General features: G+C 60.8%; 1 long non-coding RNA gene across 2 annotated transcripts; it reads right to left on the bottom strand.

The window, feature by feature from the left end:
* Positions 1-7,314: 7,314 nt before the first annotated feature.
* On the bottom strand, positions 7,315-16,588 carry LOC106505369 (uncharacterized). 2 transcript variants are annotated; one of them, XR_014820474.1, is made up of 7 exons: positions 15,905-16,588; positions 15,586-15,730; positions 13,098-14,107; positions 11,285-11,654; positions 10,622-10,864; positions 9,490-9,626; positions 7,315-8,550 (listed from the first exon to the last, which is right to left on the bottom strand). It is a non-coding gene; the product is annotated as an uncharacterized LOC106505369 (long non-coding RNA). The 2 variants fall into 2 exon arrangements; XR_002336888.2 differs by lacking the exons at positions 10,622-10,864; positions 11,285-11,654; positions 13,098-14,107; positions 15,905-16,588 and having other exon boundaries at positions 15,586-15,754.
* Positions 16,589-20,597: the final 4,009 nt, after the last annotated feature.

Raw genomic sequence — 20,597 nt, 5'->3', positions numbered from 1 at the left:
CCCGTAGCTGCATGTCCAGGGTGCAGAGCCCTTCCCGGGGCAAAGGAGCTCGAGGGGGGCGGAGGGCGTCCCAGGGTCCGGCCACGCTTTCCCTCCAAGTCTCCTCCGCTTCCCGAGCACAGCCTTTGTCCGAGTGCGGACGGCAGCCCGCGCCCCCAAACTCCACCTGCCCCCCCCTCCCCCACCAGGGTGCACAGGTGGAGCTCTGCTCGCCGGCCAGCCTGGGAGGCCATGGTGGCCAATCTCTGCTGAACTGGGGACACAGGGTGATGGGCCCCGGAACGCGGGGTGATGGCAGTGGCCATAGCTAGGCAGAGGGCCCAGGGGCATCACAGGGCCACTGGCATCCATGCAGACCCCGAGGCCTGCTCCAGCTGGGGGTCTTCCTGGGCCCAAGATGCCTCAGGCCCCATGGGCCCGACTGAGAGGCCACTCGCCACCATTTCATGTCGGCCGTTCACTTTGAAACCCAAGAAGTCTGATGATAAAATCGCCAGGGCCGGACCCGGGTCTGCTGCTAATTACCATCTGACATTCTGGCGGAGTCCAGCGTGGGGGAGCATGAAAAGCTTATTCATCTGGCTCGGAGCAACTTCAAATGCAGCTCCCCCTCCGTGGGCGGCGTGTCCCCGCGAGGGCCGCCTGCTGGGTGTCCAGGCCTGACTGGGAGGCTGGAGGGGGAGGCGGCGGAGGTAAAACAGAACGAGATTCTTTCTCCAGAGGGGCCAGTCTGGGCCGTGTTCCTGCGCTGAGACTGGGAGCACCGCGGCGCTTTCAGGGAGCCCATGAGGGCCCGGCGCCGTGGCGCGTGGCCCTGGCAAGGGGCTCCCAGGGCTGCAGGGTGCTGTGTGCGGCGTCACTGCCCAGGAGGCAAACGCTTTCCCAGCCCCCTCCTCCTCGGTGCCAGAGACGGACACAGAAACCACCGGCGGCCAGAGGACCTCCGAAGTGGTTTCTCTTGAAGGTGTTCGTGTTTGGGTGCGTGTTTTAGGGAGATGCGATGTGTTCCTGCACAGACAAACTAGCTACAGTTTCCGCCCTTCATTCATCAGCAGGCCGTGGACAGGTCTGAGCAAGGACAGGTCCATTCGTGTGTGGCCACCCCACGGTTCGGCCCTGGGAACCGCACCCTGGCTCTCCCCGCTCCAGATTGACCACGTTCCTTGGGAGTGGCCAGCGGCCGCACAGGAAGACGACTGAGCCTGCAACGTCCTGACGCGGACGGGCAGACTCTGCCACAGGCCCCCCTGGGCGCTCCCTAATGGGGGCGTCCTCAGGCCTGCAGGCCGGCGGCCCAGGCAGGGAAACGGGGGGCCTCCGCACTGCTTGGCCCAGGGAGGGAGGGGGCAGGGTACACGCGGCAGCAGGGGAACCTCGAAACTGCGTCCCCACGCGGCTGCACACGTGCAACCCCTTGACACCAAGTGTTGAGCGCAGCAGGCCTGCCAACAGAAACGGATTGGCGGCTGCATGGGGCTGGGGAGGGCCGGAGAGTGACATCCTGGGCCGGCGACGGTATCCTGGGGCTACATGGGGCTGATGGCTGCATGACCTTGTGGGTGGACTGAATGCCACTAGACTGCACCCCCCGAAACGATTCAACTGGTTCATGTCAGGTTTTTCTTTTTCAGGGCCGCTCCTGCAGCACGTGGACGTGCACAGGCCGGGGGTCGGATTGGAGCTTCAGCTGCCGGCCTCCACCACAGCCACAGCCACGCGGGATCCGAGCGGCCTCTGGGACCCACACCACAGGTCACGGCAACGCCGGATCTCTCACCCACTGAGCAGGGCCAGGGGTCAAACCCGCATCCTCATGGATGCTTGTTGGGTTCGTTACCACTGAGCCATAAGAGGAACTTCTAAAATAGTTAATTTTATATGTGGATTTTGTCTTAAAAAAAAAAAAGCTATTTGCGGAATCCCTGAGGCTAAGGGTCCCAGGCTGCTGCACACCTCTGCTCTGTTTATTGGACACTTGAGAGAACCTCAGATTTAGGGTGTCAGAGTGACCTGCTCAGCTTGGGAGGCGGTGGGGCCAGGATGGGAGGAGGAGCCAATCCGTGGGAAAGGGTTGGAACCGGGAGGAGGTGTCTCATCGCAAAATCATACTGGGTTTGAAATGACCTGCCTCCTTTCTCGTGGTTTATGCTATGCTGTTTTCATAAGTAACGAATTGTAAGAGTCACTGAGGGCATGCCCTTTCACTGGCACTCGTTTTCTGAGCTCCGCTGCTGTGTCTCCTGCATGGCCCACACACCGAGAGCTGACTGGGCGTGAGAGGCACACGCAGAGTTGGAAGTCCTAGGAGTAAATGGCCCTGCAGGGAAATCACCCAGCATGCGCCCCTGACGGGCACGAGCAGGTCTCAGTGGGGTGGGTGGCGTTCGTGGCGGGGGCAGGCGGACCAGGACTGTAGCCAAGGTTTTCGAAGGAGTTGGGATGTAGCCAGTCTTGGAAAGGGGAGGGGTCCTTGGGTAAGAGCTGGGGGGGGGTGGCCTGAGTCACTTCCCAAGCCCAGGGTCAGCTTGGGCAGGACAGCCCCACTGCCCCACATCCCAGAGGGAGGAGTTCTCCTTCGGGAGGTTGGGCCAGGCGGGGGTTCCCTTTTAGGGGATGGGTCACCACATGCCCCTGTTTTTGGGAGCCCTGGCTGTTTGAGCTAAGAAGCTAGGCTGCAGCCCCATCCACCTGACGGCCAGGTAGTGGCCTGGTTGCTGGCTGGTACATGGGAGGCATGAGGACATTCGCTCTGAGCTTGCAAATTCCGTCATAGCCAGAACCACTTCACCGCCTCGTAATCAGCTGCCAAGCGCCAAGGCGAATCCGCCGGATGCCCTCCGACGCCTGACTGGTCTGTAACGGAGCCTTCTGCGGAGTTCTAGCGGGGCCGGGAGCCTGGTCCACCTCCCGTGGGCGAAACTACTACAGTTTGAGGACCAGACATTCCTCCACTCCCTCTTCTCCAACCCCTGTGAGTGGGGTTTCCCGTCTGGAACAGGCAGCACAGTGAGTGCGACCAAACTGCAAGCTGCTCAGTCGACACCCGATCATGCTGGTCCCTGCGGGCGGCTGGTCTGAGCCTGACAGGCTGGGCGCGGGTCCTGGCTAAGCGGGAGGTCTGAGACTTGGGTCCTTAAACCTCGGCCGGCTGCTTTTAGTTGTTTAACACACAGGCTCATTGACTGGTTATTTGCAGGGCAAGGCTCCTGAACTGTGGTTCCGGGAAAGAACACACCTCTCTATGCGTGTGGCTCGGCGACACCCACGCTCCGACCTGTGTTTTGCGGGCCAACCCTCCCAAGCCTCTGCAAGGACTGGCCTTTCCCTCCTCTTCCTCCTGGGGTCTCTGTGACCCGCGTGGGAGGAAGCCTCTTCCCCCTCAGAAATGACGAGGGGGTGCAGGCTGGGGAGAGGGGCACATGCTCCTGCCGTGTTTGTTGAGTGACAGTCCTGATGGGGCCATAAGCAGCATCCAGCACCTCTGACCTGAGGGCGAGGCGGCCGTGCAGCCTCCTGTCGCCCCAGGAATGCACGGCCAACTGAGGCCACTGCCAGCAGGGGCTGCGAAAGGGCTTGTGGGCAATGCTGTGAGCTCTCGTGGGTTCTGTTCTGAAAAATCGCACTTCTTTTGTTATTTATTTATTTATTTTATTTATTTTTTCCTCTGCACAGCATGGGGACCAAGTTACACACACGTAGACATTCTTTCTCCTCCTGTTGTCGTGTTGCGATGTAAGTATCTAGACAGAATTCTCAATGCTACCCAGCAGAATCTCATTGTCCATCCGTTCCAAGAGCAATGGTTTGCATCTGTTAACCCCAAGCTCCCTCCCCCTCACCCCTGGGCAGACACAAGTCTGTTCTCCAAGTCCACGATTTTCTTTTCTGTGGAAAGATTCATCTGCGCCGTATATTAGATTCCAGATATCAGTGATGTCATATGGTGTTTGTCTTTCTCTTTCTGACTCACTTCACTCAGGATGAGAGTCTCTGGTTCCATCCATGTTGCTGCAAATGGCATTATGTCGTTCTTTTTTATGGCTGAGTAGTATTCCATTGTGCATTTCTTCTGCATTGTGATTCCTGGGAGGACAGGGGTGGGGGTGGGGAGGAAGAGGGCATGAAAGAGAAGTGTTTCCTCTCAAAGCAACGCCTCCTGCAAAACCGAAAGCCTGGAGGATTCATCTCTAGACGTTTCTACGCTCTTCTCCCAGAGAAACGAGGGATGGGCGAGGAGGGCAGAGACGGCCTTCCTCACCAAGAGCGTGTGTGGGGCGTGCCTCCGTCTGCCCTCCTGTCAGCCTCCCCCAGGCCCTTGCGGGTTGGGAGTTGGAGGCAAAGCTGGCCTTCTGGGCCTGGGCCTGGGTCAGGTGCGGTTTGAATCTGAGCTGCTGGGATTTGAATCCAGCAAGGAGCCTGGTGTGTTTTATAGGAGCCTGGGTGGTTCAGGCAGACTCAAGGGACTGCGTTTTCTGTGAGCTTTTCTGAGTCTTGTTCAGGGCTGGGTGATCCTGGACCGAGTCCCTATCCAGCATTTGTGTGGTGACGTGAAACACCGCAACGTGGGACAGTGATGGAGAAAGTCTTTTCAGCTCTGGAAAGTCCGTTCTCCCCCGGCTCATGAGCTGTGCTGTGAGCTTGCAGGCAGTTCAAGGGTGAGCAGGCCTGGCATGGCCCCCACGCCCCACCCGTGACAGCGATCGCTGGACACGGCCCCGCCGGCTGCAGAGGAGCCTGGAGGCTGTGTACCAGGTGGTGCCTGCTGAGCCCAGCTCCCTGATTCTCAGCGGGATCTGGGCGGCGCTGGGAGGTCGGATGCTGCTGGCGCCTGTCCTGGTACGTCTGGGAGAACCTGCCCACGTGGAGGTGGGGTGGCCGGGACGGCTGGCAGGGGCCCATGCGCTAGTGGGGTGGCCACCCTCCGATTCACCCTTTTGAGGCAGAATCTGGCCTCCTAATGCCTTCCCCGGGGAGAGCGAGTCGGAAAGCCTGGTTCTCAGCTCACATCAAGGCTGCCACTCAGGGCTGTTCAACTTTGGACCAGTTGCTTGGCCTCTCTGGGCTCCTCAGGGAGCCAAGAGGGTGGGCGCTCCGTGGGCTTTCCTCACGTGGCCCCTTTCGCCTCCTTGTGTCCCCGCACTCCTGTGTGAAGGTATCTTTGGCGGGGAGGGGCCTGGACGCTGACACAGGGGTGCCGTCTTCAGGGGCACTGGGGCCCGGGCGAGGGGGCAGCCTGGTCTGAGGGGCGGCCGCGGGTCTCTCGGTGCTGGGGTCTGCGGGGAGGCGGGTTGGGGGCATGGACGTGGTGTGTAGGGGGTGGATGCACCACCCTGCTGTCCAGGGCCCAGGCTGCCCTTGTCGCCCCCTCCCTGAAGCTCCATGGGGCCTTCTGAGTTCAGGGTCCCGTCCCTGGGGTTGGACGGACGGACAGAGGGACCGCCCTGGGGGCCTTTTGGCCACGACACCAGCCAGGGCTGAGTTCAGAGCTTCCATGTGAGGCTGTGGGGGCTGCATTCAGGGCAGAGCATTTGGCTGCAGAGTTTCCGTGCGGACAGTTCAGGGAGCAGGATGTTTCCAGCTGACAGGACCTCGAGGCTGAGCTGGGATCTGCCAGCGCCGTGGTAACTGCTGGCCTTGGGCTGTCTCCACGGCAGCGCTCCCTCCCTGTCCCCCGGTTGCCACTCAGCGCTCTCATTAGCCTGGGGATCCCGTGGAGTTGCCGTGGAGCTGGACCCACGGCACCTGGACCAGACTTCAGACCCCGGTGTCAGAAGCAAATGACAGGCGGGTGAGGAGTGTGGGGGCCGCTGGGCGCCCCGGGGCACCAGCTCTGTGGGCTCCTGCAGCTGACAGGCAGCCCTGGTGGGCAAACACGGGGCAAGTTGTGATGGGAGTGGAAGATTGTTGACTAAACATGAGAAAAGGAGGCGCCAAGCCTGAGAAAAGCCCAAGAAGGGCAAACACAGTGGAATGCTGCCCCCAGCTCACACTGGGCCCTGGCTGGGGGCTTCCGTGCTAACAGGGGCAGGTACTGGCTGGAGAGCCCCCCACAGCCCCAGCTGTCCTTCCTCAGAGACCTTTTCTCTTTCACCAGCCTCTAATCCCACCACCCACTATGCCTCAGGTGGGTCAGATTCCAGGTGGCACAGCCATCCCTGGCACGGGTGGAGGTGGGCTGGAAGAATGTCAATGCAGATCAATAATAAAGGCACTGACAAGGCCTGCACAGAATGGAGTGCCATCTGAAAAAAAGGCTGGGTCTGATGAGCAATGACCCAAAGCATCAGAAGGTCACCAGGTGATGCTGGAGGAGTGGCAAAGAGAAACTGGGGATGCACAGACTGGAAACGAGCTCAGTGAGCAGAGGGGCCAGCAGGCTTGGCCGCCCCTCTGCACGACGGTGCCAGACTGAGCTGCTGCGTGATTCTCTGAGCTGTTTCACAGCCTCCCCCAAATGCGGCCGTGTCCTCCAGGGAACCTGGACCACGAAGGATTCAAACGGCAGAGAGGAGGGGTGGGAGGCCTGTGGTGGGTGCTCCCTGCTCGTTCACGGCAGCTGCATGCAATGTCTGTATATAAAATGGGGGTCAGAGTTTTCTCCGCAGAAGGGGGCTTTGTGTAAAGGGAAACCTGGGAAACTGTCAGGGGGCTGGGGCTCAGTGTTTGCAGAGACAGGCGCATCTGTCAAGGTACCATCCACTTGACCAGCCCTGGGGGAGAGGCCTTTCACGTGCAGCCTGGGACGTGGCCCTGGCCAGCTGGCCACCTGCTCCCTCAATTCCTGCTCACGCCATGCTGGCCCTCGGTGCCGCTATAAGTCCCTGTGCTCGTGTGAACAAAATCACACAGGTTTCTCCCCTGCAGGGAGTGAGACTTTAACATGTAGGCGTCGCTTGTGCATCTCCTCAGGCGGTGGGATGGGCTGGGGGGCCTCGGATGCCAGTGTGGAGGTGAGCAAACAGCTGCACTCTCTCCTGAGGTAGCACCCAGTACCTCTTCCCTGGACGCCGAGGTCTGGCAGGGTCAGCGGGATGTGGGTGCTGCATGCTGTGCGCTCTCCGGGGCTAGGGTCAGAGGCAGGGGTGTTGTCCTTGGGGACCCTTGCTCTGGGGGAAGCCAGCTGCCATTGTCCAAGGACGGGCTAGTTGCCTGGGAGAGGCTTGTGCCGTGGGAACCACCAATAGCCAGCACCAGCCCCCAGCCACGTGAAGGGCGGCATGGGGGGCTGCTGGCTCCAGGCAAGTCTTCAGGTGAGACATGCCGAGACCCCAAATTCTGACGCATTGAATCTGTGAGGCCAGTCGATGCCTGTTATCATTTTAAGTCACTAATTCTTATTCTGCGGCAATAGAGGGTCACAGGCCTGGCACAGAGATTTGGGTTCTGTTCTGGTAGAAACGGGGAGCAGGGGAGGTGCAGAGGGTGGACATGCACCAGTAACAGGCAGGGGAGGCCGTGGGGGCAGCCAGGGTGTGAGGCTGGAGAAATCGTGGGTGAGAGGGCGGGGCGGGAGAATGTTCCGGATCCAGTTGGTTCTCCTAGCATCTCAGCACGTGCCCAGTGTGCCCGTGTCTGCAGGGGAGGGTCTCACCGGACACAGCCTCACGGTGGGGAAGGGAGAGCCTGCTTTTGCACCCAGGACAGCTGGGGGCTTTCTGCACCCATCAGCAGGTAGGGTGTGCAGGTCAGGACACAGGCTGGGGCATTTTGTTTGACCAAAATGACCAGGGTGCCAGAAAGCTATACCTACAGCCCAGGTCCTAGATTATCTTGGATTTAAGGAGGAGGTGAAAAGTCCTGCTTTCTGAATGGGAACCTCCTTCCTGCCAATGAAATGGGGGGACTGCTGAACAGGCAGCGTGTCCTCTTGTCCAAGGCATCTGGGGAAGGGGATGGGGGTAGGACGGAGGGGCCAGAGTCTGAGAGCTGCTGTGGGGAGCTCAGATCCTGCCATGGTGTTGACGAGGCAACTTCTGAACCAGGGAATGCGGTGGGAAGTTGGTGGAGCAGGAGGACGCGCAGGGCCCCCACGAGGCCTGCCTGGCACCGTCGTGCACGGGTCTCCCCAGATGCCCCCCGACACCCTGTGGGAGAAGGGTCCCTTGGAGGAGGCAGGAGCCCCGCTGCGGAACCTGGGCACCTACAGGGCAGGGGCACTGAGGGACCGACACCTGCCAGGGCTGTCGCCTGGTTTGTTTTGTTCATAGAAACTGTTCAGGACTCGAAGCCTTGCAGCCTGTGACCTGTGACCTGGGCTGGTCTCTGAATCCAGGTTTGGAAGCCAAGGGGCCCTTAGGGCTGAAAGGGGCGAGCCCCCCATCACAGAAAAACAGGCCTGGCCGTCAGTGCAGGTGGGAAGGGACAGAGGAGCTTGGAGGGGCTGCGGGCCCATCACTGTGTCCAGGGCAGGAGCCCCATGGGCTCATGGGACGATGGAAACAGCCACCAGGGGCTTGCAGCACACACGGGCACAGAGGATGGTCGGGGACCTGGAACGCTGCCCGCTGAAGCCACGAGGGAAACTCCACGGGGCCGAGAGCTCAGCTCCTCCTACAAGGCGAGAAAGAAACAGGGTGGAGGGTGTTACTCGGCCTGGGCGTCTGACCAGTCGGCGTTGGCAGATCTTGTTTGGATTCTGATTAAAAAGCCAGCTGTATGAAGTGAGATGACTGGGGAACTCTGGACACTGACCACTTAGTTGGCTTTGAGGCCAGTAAGTTTCTAGGTGATAGTGGGGTGTGGTTAAATTCGGTAGCAGTTCTCGTGTTTTGGCAAACGTGACGTGTAGGCTGTGCCTTGCGGTGCGTGGACGAGGCGGGCGCAGGCAGCCTGGGCCAGGGCGAGGGTTGAGAGCCACTGACCTCGGCTGTCCCGAGAGTTTTCTTTACTCTCGCCTTTACTCTGACGGTCCCACAGTTAAAACCATTAGCAGTTGATGTCGCCCTGGAGGCGTGTTTGTGGGGCAGATATAGGTGAGAACGCAGCGTGGAGCATGAATGCAAGGAGCCAGTGTGGACACGGTGAGGGGGCACCGTGATTTCAGGTGAGAAAGCTGTGATTTCGGTGAGAAAGCCGCAGGAGCCGCACAGGGCGGGGATGGGGGTGGGGCAGGGAGCTGCACCTGCAGGGGCCGTTCTGAGACGGGACAGACCTGCAGCACCCAGGGGCAGGCTGGTCCCAGAGAGACCCCAGCTGTCAGGTGGCTGGGATGCAGAGGCCCTGGAGGCTTGGCAGGTGTGACACCCTCTGGGGGTTGGATCAAGGCCAAGGGTGCAGACCAGCGTCCAGCCAGTGAGCAGGGCAGAGCTGATCTGGAAGAGCCCAGGGAAGAAGGGCATCCCCTAGAAGCTGCCCTCAGGGTCGCGTGGGGGCGGGGGGGGTGGCGGCCACCTTACAGGCCCTCAGGATGAGGCAGCCGGAGCTCTCAGACGCTTCCGTGTGTGGGGACAGCCGTCTGGGGAGGGCACAGGGCTTCTTCGGGGCACTCACGTCTCACATCTGAAAGCTGTGGTCAGATGCTCCCCTGGCCGTGATGCGTCACTCCCAGCTGCCTTTCCGGCCACACCCTGGGTTGGGGGCAGCCCGCGTCCGTGGAGAACCGAGACTCCAGCTCAGCCCCCAAGCCTCTGCCAAGAGAATGAATTGCGACAGCGAGATGAAGGGCTGGGTCGGCACATCTCCACCACGTGCCTCATGCTGGGCGGGCATCGCGTTAAAGCAGGAATGTGCAGCGTCAGCAGGAAACATCTGCGCGGGAGGGGACGCGGGCCACGCCTCTGGGGCAGCGCGGCCCCCACCCTCGCCCGATGCCCGCCCTCAGATGTGGTTCCTGCCACGGCGGCGGAGCCTGGCCTGACCCAACCTGGGGAGGGGTCTGAGCGGTGGAGCCTGAGCGGGGAGATCCTCTTGGGTGGGAAGCGGGGTGCAGGCACTGGCAGGAAGCTCTGGCCCCTATGAGTCTGGGGGGGTCAGCCCCCGATGGAGGGGAGTGAGGGAGAGAGGCTTCCTTTCAAAGCAGCAGTTTGGGGCAGCTTCCCTGGTTGTCTCCTTTGTCTGCTCCTGCAGGAGCACCCCAAGGCTCCCCTTGAACACCCTGAGTCTCACATGGAGCACCCCAAAGCTCACATGGAGCACCCCAAGGCTCCCACGCTGGGCCCCATGTGCTGCTGGACCCTGGTGGCCACTGAGGTAGCTCTGTCCTGTGTGACAGCCCCACGGCTAGGGGGTGGCCAGGCCTGGGTGGTGTGGCCAGGTAGGGTCTGCTCTTCAAAACAGCTTCTTGTCCCCAAGGAGACAGGGAATGGAGAAGATGGGGAAATGGCTGGAGAAGCTGGGGCTGCTCAGGGCTCCACGGTTCAGCTGGCCTCGCCGCCGCGTCTGCCCCAGGGCTCTGGGATAAGCTGACGGCCCTCATGTCCCTTGACCCATGCATGTCCCTTTGACCCACACCCCTGCCATGGACAGTCACTGAGAACTCAGGTCGCCTCCTGGCGCTCAGGGAAGGTGGCGGTGTGGGTCAGAGGTCAGGACCAGGTGCCCACTGGCCTGGGTTTCGCTGTTCACACCGGAGGTTGCAGCTCACCCCGGTTCGTCTCCGGGGGCACATCACGGTGGGACTTACAGTCTGGGTGTTTGTGAAGAAAGTGGAGGGTCCCGGCCAGCTTCCTGGGCCTGGTGTCCTGAGTGGCACTGCCCTGGGTGTCCTGATGGTACCCAGGCATCTGCCTATGGAAAGAGCCTGTTTCTGGTCTTCAGACGTTTGCGTCGTATGGTTTGTAACTGGGTCTGCTTCACAGCCGCGCAAGACAGGATTCTTGAGCCGAACAAGCTTCCACCCAACATCCGGAGAATCCGCATGGCAGCTCTGAATTTCAGGGAGAGTTAAGTATGCCCCGAGTCTGAGGACTGGTTCAAACTTCCTTTTAGTTCGGCCTGTTCCCCCCACACGAAAGCTAAAGCAACTGCCAATACCGTCCCTGGCGCATCGAGGCCCTTGAGACCTCAGAGCAGAGAGGTGTGAGGAAGGGACGCTCAGCAGGGCTCTGAGTGCCCCGAGAGTCTGCCTGCAGGGACCCCCGGGGCCTGGGCTCTCCTGGGCAGGACGGCGGCCACCCCTCAATGCTTACACCCTTGCCACCGCTCAGGGGCCTGCTCTCCAGAGCTGCTCCACGCTGTGACTTCCCTCTGCTGGAAGGGTCGCTGTGGCCGTGCCAAAGCCCCCGGGAAGACCCCCGCCCCTGCGGCTGTCCAGGGGAGGGGGGTCCCAACCCAGCCCCTCCTTTACCTCCACCCCAGTGCTGTAGGGAGGGCAGGGGCTGGTGGTGTCCACCACGGGGTCCTGGACACCTTCTGGGGGCCGGGTCCATGCAGCGTTCGAGCCGGGTCTGTGGGCTCGAGGTGGTGACTGGACGTGCCCTGGGCAGTGGGCATCCGGCTTCATTTGCTCCTCTCATGAGACTAACGTCCTGCAGAGCGAGGCCGCCAGGGCTTCTCCTGCTCCCGGCCTGCCGGTAGCCCCAGCCAGTTGCGGGGGAGGCGGCTCGGTGAGAGGGTGGATGGGATCTGAGCAGGAGTCTCGGCCTCTCGGAGGTCTGGCATGAGGGCCACGTGTGCACGGATTTGCCGAGGTTCTGAGATTTTCCCAGGATGCTTCGCTGTGGGTTTACAGTGAAAGGACCCCAGGAAGGTGCACGTTGGTGATGTGGGGTTGGCTGTTCGCCCTCCGGACTGCTCTGGTCCAGCTCCCCAGACACTGTGCTCCTGACTGGGTCACCACAAAGGAACTTGAGCGATGGCCAGGTTGCCGGCGCAGTGTTGGCCGCCCAGCCGAGTCCCAGGGCTCTGCCCATCCCCCCGGATTCCTGAGCATGCAGAGCTCAGGTTCCTCTTTCTCCCCTTTGCATCCTGTTCTCTTTGGAGGGAAATAGACACCGCAGCCCACACTTGGGTGGTGCACGGTTCTTTCCAGCTTAATTCTGTTTCTTGGAGACCGTCTCGTGTCGTTCAGAAGAACTCTGTGCCCTTTTCCTCACTGGCATCGTGTCCTGCTGTCCACACCTGTCCCGTTCTCCACACCTGTCCCGTTGTCTGTACCTGTCCCATTGTCACAGTACCTGTCCCATTGTCCGTACCTGTCCCGTTGTCCTTAGATGTCCCATTGTCTGTACCTGTCCCATTGTCCGTACCTGTTCCATTGTCCGTACCTGTCTCATTGTCCGTACCTGTTCCATTGTCACAGTACCTGTCTCATTGTCCGTACCTGTCCCATTGTCACAGTACCTGTCCCATTGTCCGTACCTGTCCCGTTGTCCTTAGATGTCCCGTTCTCCACACCTGTCCCATTGTCCGTACCTGTCCCATTGTCCTTAGATGTCCCATTGTCTGTACCTGTCCCATTGTCCGTACCTGTCCCATTGTCCTTAGATGTCCCATTGTCTGTACCTGTCCCATTGTCACAGTACCTGTCCCATTGTCCTTAGATGTCCCATTGTCCGTACCTGTCCCATTGTCACAGTACCTGTCCCATTGTCCATACCTGTCCCATTGTCCTTACCTGTCCCATTGTCCATACCTGTCCCACTGTCCTTACCTGTCTCATTGTCTGTACCTGTCCCATTGTCCTTACCTGTCTCATTGTCCGTACCTGTCCCATTGTCCTTACCTGTCCCATTGTCTGTACCTGTCCCGTTGTCCGTACCTGTCCCGTTGTCTGTACCTGTCCCATTGTCCGTACCTGTCTCATTGTCTGTACCTGTCCCATTGTCCATACCTGTCCCATTGTCCGTACCTGTCCCGTTGTCCGTACCTGTCCCGTTGTCCTTACCTGGGCCATTGTCTGTACCTGTCTCATTGTCTGTGCCTGTGTCATTGTCCTTACCTGTCCCATTGTCCGTACCTGTCCCATTGTCCTTACCTGTCCCACTGTCACAGTACCTGTCCCATTGTCACAGTACCTGTCCCATTGTCCGTACCTGTCTCATTGTCTGTGCCTGTGTCATTGTCCTTGCCTGTCCCACTGTCCGCACTTGTCCCGTTGTCCTTAGATGTCCCGTTCTCCACACCTGTCCCGTTGTCCTTACCTGTCCCATTGTCCTTACCTGGGCCATTGTCTGTACCTGTCCCCTTGTCCTTAGATGTCCCATTGTCTGTACCTGTCCCGTTGTCTGTACCTGCCACGATGAATTGACCAGCTTTCTCCTTGGGAGGCACTTGGAGGCAAACAGCATGGAACTCACTCAAGTTTTCGAGCGCTGCTTTTGACCTCACTTTGGTGGATTCTCAGAAGTGAACCTGCTGAACGAGAACCCTCCCTCTGCGGGGGTTTGTGCCACTCACACACCGCCGGCCCCAAGGCTCCCCGGCTGCATGTGGGCAATCTTTGGCTTGTGCTGATCAGATACATGAGAAATGATTTCTCAGCCGCATTTTGAAATTTATTTCTCTTATTGCGAAGGAGTTTGGTCAGCTCGCGTGTTCAAGGACCATTCGTGTGTCTTTTTTTCTGAACCCTTCGTTCACGGATCTGTAAGAGCGCTTGGCATGTGAAGTCCAGCCCCTCGTAAGTGGCACGATGGCCTGCGGTTGTTTGTCTTTCCACTTTGTTGGCGGTGTTTGGGCCATAATTTTTGTTTTAAATTAAGACATTTTCATCTTTTCTGGCTCCTGGACTTTGCCAGGTCATGAAGGACTTTCCCCGTGTTTTCCTGAGGCTCTTGGGCCTTGACCCTCAGCCCTCATGTTGCTGATCTTTGGAGCGACGCTGGTGTCTGGTGGGGGTTGGTTCATGGACGGCGTTCACCTCGCTGTTTGGCGTCTCTTAATGATGCGTGGGCACCACCGTCCCACACACCCCGTGTCCTGGCCTCTATTCTGTTCTGTGTCCTGCTCTGCAGGTGGGAGCATCAAGGCACCTGGGAGGCGTCTTCCGAAGTCCCTGGGGGCGGGCGCGCTGCCTGCTGCTCCCCCCCCATTTCCTTCCTGTGTGTCCAGTTCCTTCTTGGCGCTCAGCTCGGGGAAGCCACCCTGTTATCTGGGGCCCACGCCGGCTGAGATGCCCATCTTGAGGGGGGTGCAAATTTCCGTCAGGGTTGCGAGGTTGCTCTTTGACCTGAGGGTGAAGTTCAGGGGGTGTGGCTCCTCCCCCGCCCCAGCCACAGGGGCTCTGCTCCCCGCCGGGGCCTCCTGCCACTCCCCTGCGAGCCAGGCTACCTGCTCAAGTGTTGCTGTCGGAGAACTTCCTGACACCCCCCCCACCTCCCGGGCAGAGTGACCTGTCGTGCTTGGACCCCTCAGCTCCCAGGCGTCTGTCCCTGAACTGCAGTGATGCTTGGCCTGTCTTTATCTGCCGCTGAGCCCCCACTGCCTGGAAGGCAGGGCTGGGAGTTGCTTCTTGGTCCCCAGGGCCCAGGAAGTGAATGGAGGGGCAGGGGGTTAGCGCGTGAACTGCTAAACTTCACCTTGGCCTAGGACGAGCTGCGTGAGGCCCAAAGCTGCGCTCGGAGGAACCTGCCCCCAGTCCCTTGCGCCCGGTGGACAGGGACGAAGCTGCACGGTCCCTGCCCTGCAGCTGCCGGTCCCGGGGGTCCATGAGGGCCTCCTGATCCCCCACCCGGCGCGCACCTGCTCACCTGGGCCCACCCCCTTCCTCGGGCCGGTGCCTCTCAGCCTTGCTTCCCTTCCCTTCCCCCAGCTCGCGGCCGGCGACCCCCTCGGCTCTGTTAGGACTCGCGGCTCGGAGGCTTCTCCTTCCCGAGGATATTAATCTTCTGCTAGGAGACCCCAGAAGGTCGGCAAGGGCCCACCCCCCCGTCTGCCCAGCCAGCTCCTGACGCTGGTCGAGGCCCTCCAGGGGCTGAGCGGCACGCAGTCCTTGGCACCCCCCCCCCACCCGACCCCCTGTGTCAAAGCCACAGTCCAGACAGGGCAGAGCCAGCCACAGCCCCGCTGGCGGGTGTTGCCGTGGTGGCCAAATCTCCTTGCCCACCGTGGAGCCATCAGCCTGTGGAACATCCCCTGGGGGGCCGGGGGGGCCTGGGCCATGTGGGGCCAGTGCGAGTAAGACTGTAAGTCCTCAGGGAGCCTTCCTGAAGCCCAAAAGGTCAATTAATAAGAATGCATATACCCGTGGGTCCCCAGCGTTGTGCGCAGACAGGAGAAGCAGGGGCGAGGTCTGCGGCCTCCGGGTCAGAGCCTCCTGGGCCGTGGTCCCTTGCGTAAACCCCAGCCTGACACGCACAGGCAGAGGGTCCCGCCGCCCCTGTGCCCCGCAACCTCGCTGTCCCGACAGGCTGCGCTGGGAGGGAGGCGAGGTGATGGGAAGGAAGGCTGGCCGGAGCTGCAGGGCGGCCTGATGCTTGTTTGTTAGTTTGCTTTGCTTTGCGGGGCCACAGGTGCGGCCCATGGAGGTTCCCAGGCTAGGGGTCGAATCAGCTGCAGCTGCCAGCCTACGCCACAGCCACAGCCACGTGGGATCCAAGCCGCATCTGCCAACAACACCACAGCTCACGGCAACGCCAGATCCTTAACCCACTGAGGGAGGCCAGGGATCGAATCTGCATCCTCATGGACGCCAGTCAGGTTTGTTACCACTGAGCCACGACGGGAGCTCCCAGGCCGCCTTATTTCTAAGTCGAGTGGCTGCGTTCGCTGTCTCGTGGTGGGAGCTGGATGTCAGCCGTGTTTGAGGTTCCAGGCCGCGTGGTGACGTTTCCACCCGTGGTGGTGGGTTTGACTGTGATGAAAGAGAGGGGATCTGTCCTGGGCAGGCAGGGTCCACCCAGGGTTGCTCAGATCACAGGCAGGAAGCCCCACCCGCGCCTGGTCCCTCGCTTTCACTTCCCATTCTGTCGCTTGCGTGGAGAGACGCCCGGGAGTGAAAGGGAAGCAGGAGGGCAGGCGATCTTACACAGATGGACCGAGTGGACGAGGAAGCACGTTTCCTGTGGGCGACTTGCCCTGAAGAACGTCTGAGTCAGGTCCAGGCTGCCGGAAGCCACGAGCCTGGTTGTTCATGGCCTTGGCGCCTCCTGGGCACCGTCCCATGGAGCTTGCCCTGGAATCACTCTCTCCTCCTCCTCTGCTGTGACCTGAGGCTTTCCTCCCCCCTGGGCCTCACAGCCCTCCTGAGGCTCCCCAGGCCACCGCTTCCCTTGGGGACCTGGTCCACTCAAGCCATTGGCCCGAGAGAAGCCTGGGCTCAAGATAAGCCACACGCCAGCGCGGCCCCAGGAAGTGGCTGGAGCCCAGGATGGATGGAGGAGCACGTGCCTCCCGCCCTTGCTCTGCCCAGTGGGGGCGCTGCTCCTCTGGCCGGAGGCCGGCGCCAGAGGCGGACCCAGGTCATGGAGAGGCAGCAACCCCGTCCCTCAGCCCCGCAAGGTCCCTGGCCTCACGTGCCAGCTTAAGCTCTCCTCTGGTGTTGTGCGTGTCTGCCTTGATTGCAGCGCGTTGGAGGAAATTACGACGGTCAGTGATTACCGTGAGTTACAGGAAAGGAAAAACCTGTCTGGTTCCCTGGCCCCGGGCGGGTATAAGCCCTGTTGCCACTTCGCGCAGCAGCTCAGATCAGAGGTGCCCGCGGGTGAGGACCAGGCTCACCCACGCGCCTCGAGGAGCAGGTGGACGCACAGGTGGCCCTCATGCCAGACGGGACGGGCGGGACCGGAGCGCCCACCTTCCGCCTCCTAAAGAGCCTGCCTGTGTTGAGCCTGTGCCGGGAGCAGCCTCTGCCCCGCGGCCTTCATGGAACAGCCTGGGGTCGAGCCACATGGGCTGCGAGGGGAAGACGGGAGGGGGAGGGAGGAACCCGCAAGGGAGGCCCCCGTGGCGGAGGAAGGGCCCATGGGCCCTGCAGGTGCACAGCCGCCTGAGACAGGCCCTGGCTCTGGCTCTCCCGTCCAGGCCGCCGTGTCTCAGTGTCTGGAGAGACGCGTCGGGGCCACTCTGTCCCACAGGCTTGGCAGGGTCGGGAGGAGGCGAGGGTGGGTGGCAGACGGTGGCAGGAGCCTCTTCTCAAGTTTCCAGACCAGGTGTTTTCAAAGGGATGTTTGGCCTTTGCTGTCAGGGCAACCTCAGCGAGGTGGCGCCTTCTTGGGGTGGGGTGGGGACCCACGGAAGAGGGGGTGTGGGGGGGGATATTTCCAGTTGGTTCACTTAGGTGTCGGGAGGAACGGGTCCCCTTTCTCTGCCTGGAGCCCCCACTCCTCCTGAGCCGCTTCCTTCTGAAGCTCACTGTTTTATGAACAAAAGGTGGAGAAAGGTGTTGGGGGCATTGGCTGAAAGAGACCTGCAGGCTCTGTGTTCCAGCTCAGGCCTCCCACTCGGAGGTAAGCGGGCTCCCAAGGGGCCTGCGATCCTGGCTGGAGGTGCGGGGAGCAGCCAGCCGCCAGGGGTCTGTGTTCCTCTGAGCAAAGACCCGCTCGGTGGGGAGTGGGGGCTGCTCTGGGAAACGGGGTGAGGGAAGAGGTCTTCCAGAACGCAGACGCGATCGAAGCCACAGGCATCGGGAGCCCGTCTGCAGGGAGATGGTTGAGAGTCGTGGCCTGTCTGTAGCACGTCTGGTTCCAGGCGCAGCAGAGGTGGGAAGTAGAACCATGTCAAGATGAGGCAGGGGTGAGCGGTGGTTTTACACACGTGGGACAACAGACTGTCTGCTCCTGTGTGTTTCCAGGGCTACATCAAGGTGGGCGATGGTGCAGCTTGTCCCGCACGCGACTGTAATTGTGTACGTTGTCTGCAGAGCGTTAAAGCAGCCCCTTGTCAGTGGCTGAAGTTTGTCTGCTTTTTATTATCACCGTGCATCTGCAGTTCTCACCCTGTCAGTGATAAGACGCTGCTCCCCGCAGGGCTGGCCAGGCCGCCGCTTCCTGTCTCTGCAGCCACCATGAGTTTGCATATGATTTATGCAAACATGAGGGCAAACATGGGGGCACAGCTGGCTGTTCACTGGGTTGCTTGGGAAGGGCTTGGGGCTGGCGTGGTGGAAGGGGAGGCTGAGGGAAGCAGGCGGGGAGGAAACCAAGCAGGCTTCACGGAGGAGTCAGGATGTGATGACATCTAGGCTCTTCTGAAGATTGCCTGTATGTGCGTAAGGTTTGAGGGAACCTGACAAAGCAGCAAAGAGAAGGTCTTGAAGCCCCAGGTCCTCTTCCCAGAAGATTGCGCACTGTCACTCTGAACGCAGACACCCAAGATTGCACACTGTCACTCTGAACGCAGACACCCAAAAGCCACCTGTGGGTCTCGAGGTGCGAGTCTGCAGACCCTGGGCCAGGCTGGGCCGCCGTCCGATCCGTCTGCCCCTCACACGGAGCAGCTGAAGTCCCTGACCCTGGTCAGAAGGCCCGGACCCGGCTCTTGTCCTTGCACCTGCTGTCTGAGGCCTTGGTCCGGACTTAAACCGAGGAGCTGTTTCCTCACCGGTAGGAAGGGCCACCTGGGTCTCCTTCAGCTACGGGCCTCGGGAGCGGAATGTCTGGCCCCGCTGGCCGCTCGGGGCCGCCTCCGTCCACATCCGCGCAGGCAGAATTCCGTGCCCCAGGCAAGTTCAGTGCTCGATAAAGTCTGGGTGGATACGAATTTGGCCGCAGCTCAAGGGGTTGGGGAGCTGCGGTGGCTGTGAGGGGCCCAGAAACCACTCTGGGTGTCAACACTTCAAAGACCACAGGGGGCCCAGCGCACAGCCGGCGGGGGCGGCGGGGGGGGGGGACACCCGACCTGCCCGCGTCCCCGAGGTCCTTCCTCATGCTCACCGCCGGTTTCCTCCTTTCTCCGTCCTGCCCCCTCTCTCGCTCTGCTCCCTCTACTCTTCCTTTTTCCCTTTCCTGACTCTCCCAGCCTCAACTGGAAGAGTTTGTTCTATTGCGAGTTTTCTCGCCTGTTTTTTTTGTTTTGTTTTGTTTTTTGTCTTTTTGCCATTTCTAGGGCCGCTCCCATGGCATGTGGAGGTTCACAGGCTAGAGGTGGAATCGGAGATGTAGCTGCCAGCCTACGCCAGAGCCAACACCCTCAGCCACAGCAGCGCAGGATCCGAGCTGCGTCTGCGACCTACACCACAGCTCATGGCAACGCCAGATCCTTAACCCACGGAGCAAGGGCAGGGATCGAACCCACAACCTCGTGGTTCCTAGTCAGATTCGTTAACCTCTGCGCCACGACGGGAACTCCTCTCTCCTGTTTTTAATTAGAAGAGTGAGAGCCCCTCTCCAGGGGTCCCGAGGAGCACGCAGAGGTGGCGCGGCACTCGCTGAGCTTGCTCCGTGCGGCCGTGTGCTCGCACCTGCTGCCAGGCTCGGGCCGCCCACGGGAGGTTGCTGTCACTCGGAGCCAGGGGCTTGGGAGCGGGCGGCTCTTTGTCACCTCACAGCTCTTTGGGGAGAGCGGGTGGGAAGGTCGCTGGAGGCAGGAGCCGCCCTCCCAGCTCAGGGAGCCTCACCAGTGACTGGTTCTGACTTCGGCTCCCAGCAAACGCTGCCTGGAGGTTTTCTGAGCTGTGGCGGCCTCATCTGCAGTTTGCCGCTGTCATGCCTGCACTTCTCCTGGTGGCTGCCCTCGGCAACACAAGCGAAGCGGCAGAGGCCACAGGAGGTGGGGCTGTGGTTGCCCGGGAGGGCCAGAGGCCAGGCGGGGTCCACTGGCCAGCAGCCATCCACGCCACGCCTGCTCCCAGAGGTGCCACCACAGTGCTCACAAGTCTCAGACGGGGCCCCACCCAACGCGCAGCCCCGGCTGCAGTGTGTCAGTGGCCCCAGCAGCGGCAGAGCAAGTGGGCAGGGACCGTCACCCACTCCTCCTCTCGCCAGCCCCAGCTGCCTGCCTCTGGGTTTTGCTGTTGGAGCCACCTGCTCGGGCCACTGCGCCAGTCCCTCACGGAAGCCTGCTTCCCTCTCCCGCTGCAGGAGTGACCAGAGGGATGGGTGGAAAGGCTGGGTGTCTTCCCCACTCCCCACCTGAGCCTTCTGTGTGTACGGGTCAGGGATGGACCTGGCTTGGGGCCAGAGGTGTTTTAGTTCGTTTGACCCCCAGGGTCCCAGGGGATTTGGGGCTGGGCATCATGGCTGGGCAGTCACATGGCAATCCCCTCGGCCCCGTTGGCTCACCTCTGGAGAAGCTCCGTGCAGAAAAACTGGGTCTCTGAGTGGCACAGCCCCGGCGGGAGAGGGTGCTCGAGCAGGGACTTGCCCCAGTCAGACGAGATGCCCTCAAAGGAAACTTACAGTCTCCAAAGGAGATAGGTCGGGGGGGTGGGGGGACGCACTGGGGTGCGGGATGGAAATCCTATAAAACTGGATTGTGATGACCATGGTACAACTATAAATGCAATTAATTCATTGAGTAATAAAAAATAATAAAAAAATACAATAATCTATTCTAGCTCTATGAAAAAAAAAGTGAGGGTGAGGGCTCCCCACTTCCCAAGCGGAAGTGGGGAGCCGTGTGAAGAACGAGCTCGTGGGCCGCTGTGACTGAGGGCTCTACCTGGAGAGAAGACGGGTAAATGCCTGGACGTGACCTGCATGGCCCGGGGGAGAGGGAGCCCGGGAGGCCGGGCTGGCTTTGTTCCCCAGAAGTCGCTTGGGCGGAGAATGGGAATGCTGACC

Source organism: Sus scrofa, chromosome 12, assembly GCF_054392235.1.
Source record: "Sus scrofa isolate SSC_HxYL_T2T_F1_AM1 chromosome 12, Sscrofa_HxYL_maternal_Yorkshire_Landrace_v2.0, whole genome shotgun sequence".
Lineage (NCBI taxonomy): Eukaryota > Metazoa > Chordata > Mammalia > Artiodactyla > Suidae > Sus > Sus scrofa.
This window is presented reverse-complemented; position numbering and strand designations above follow the sequence as displayed.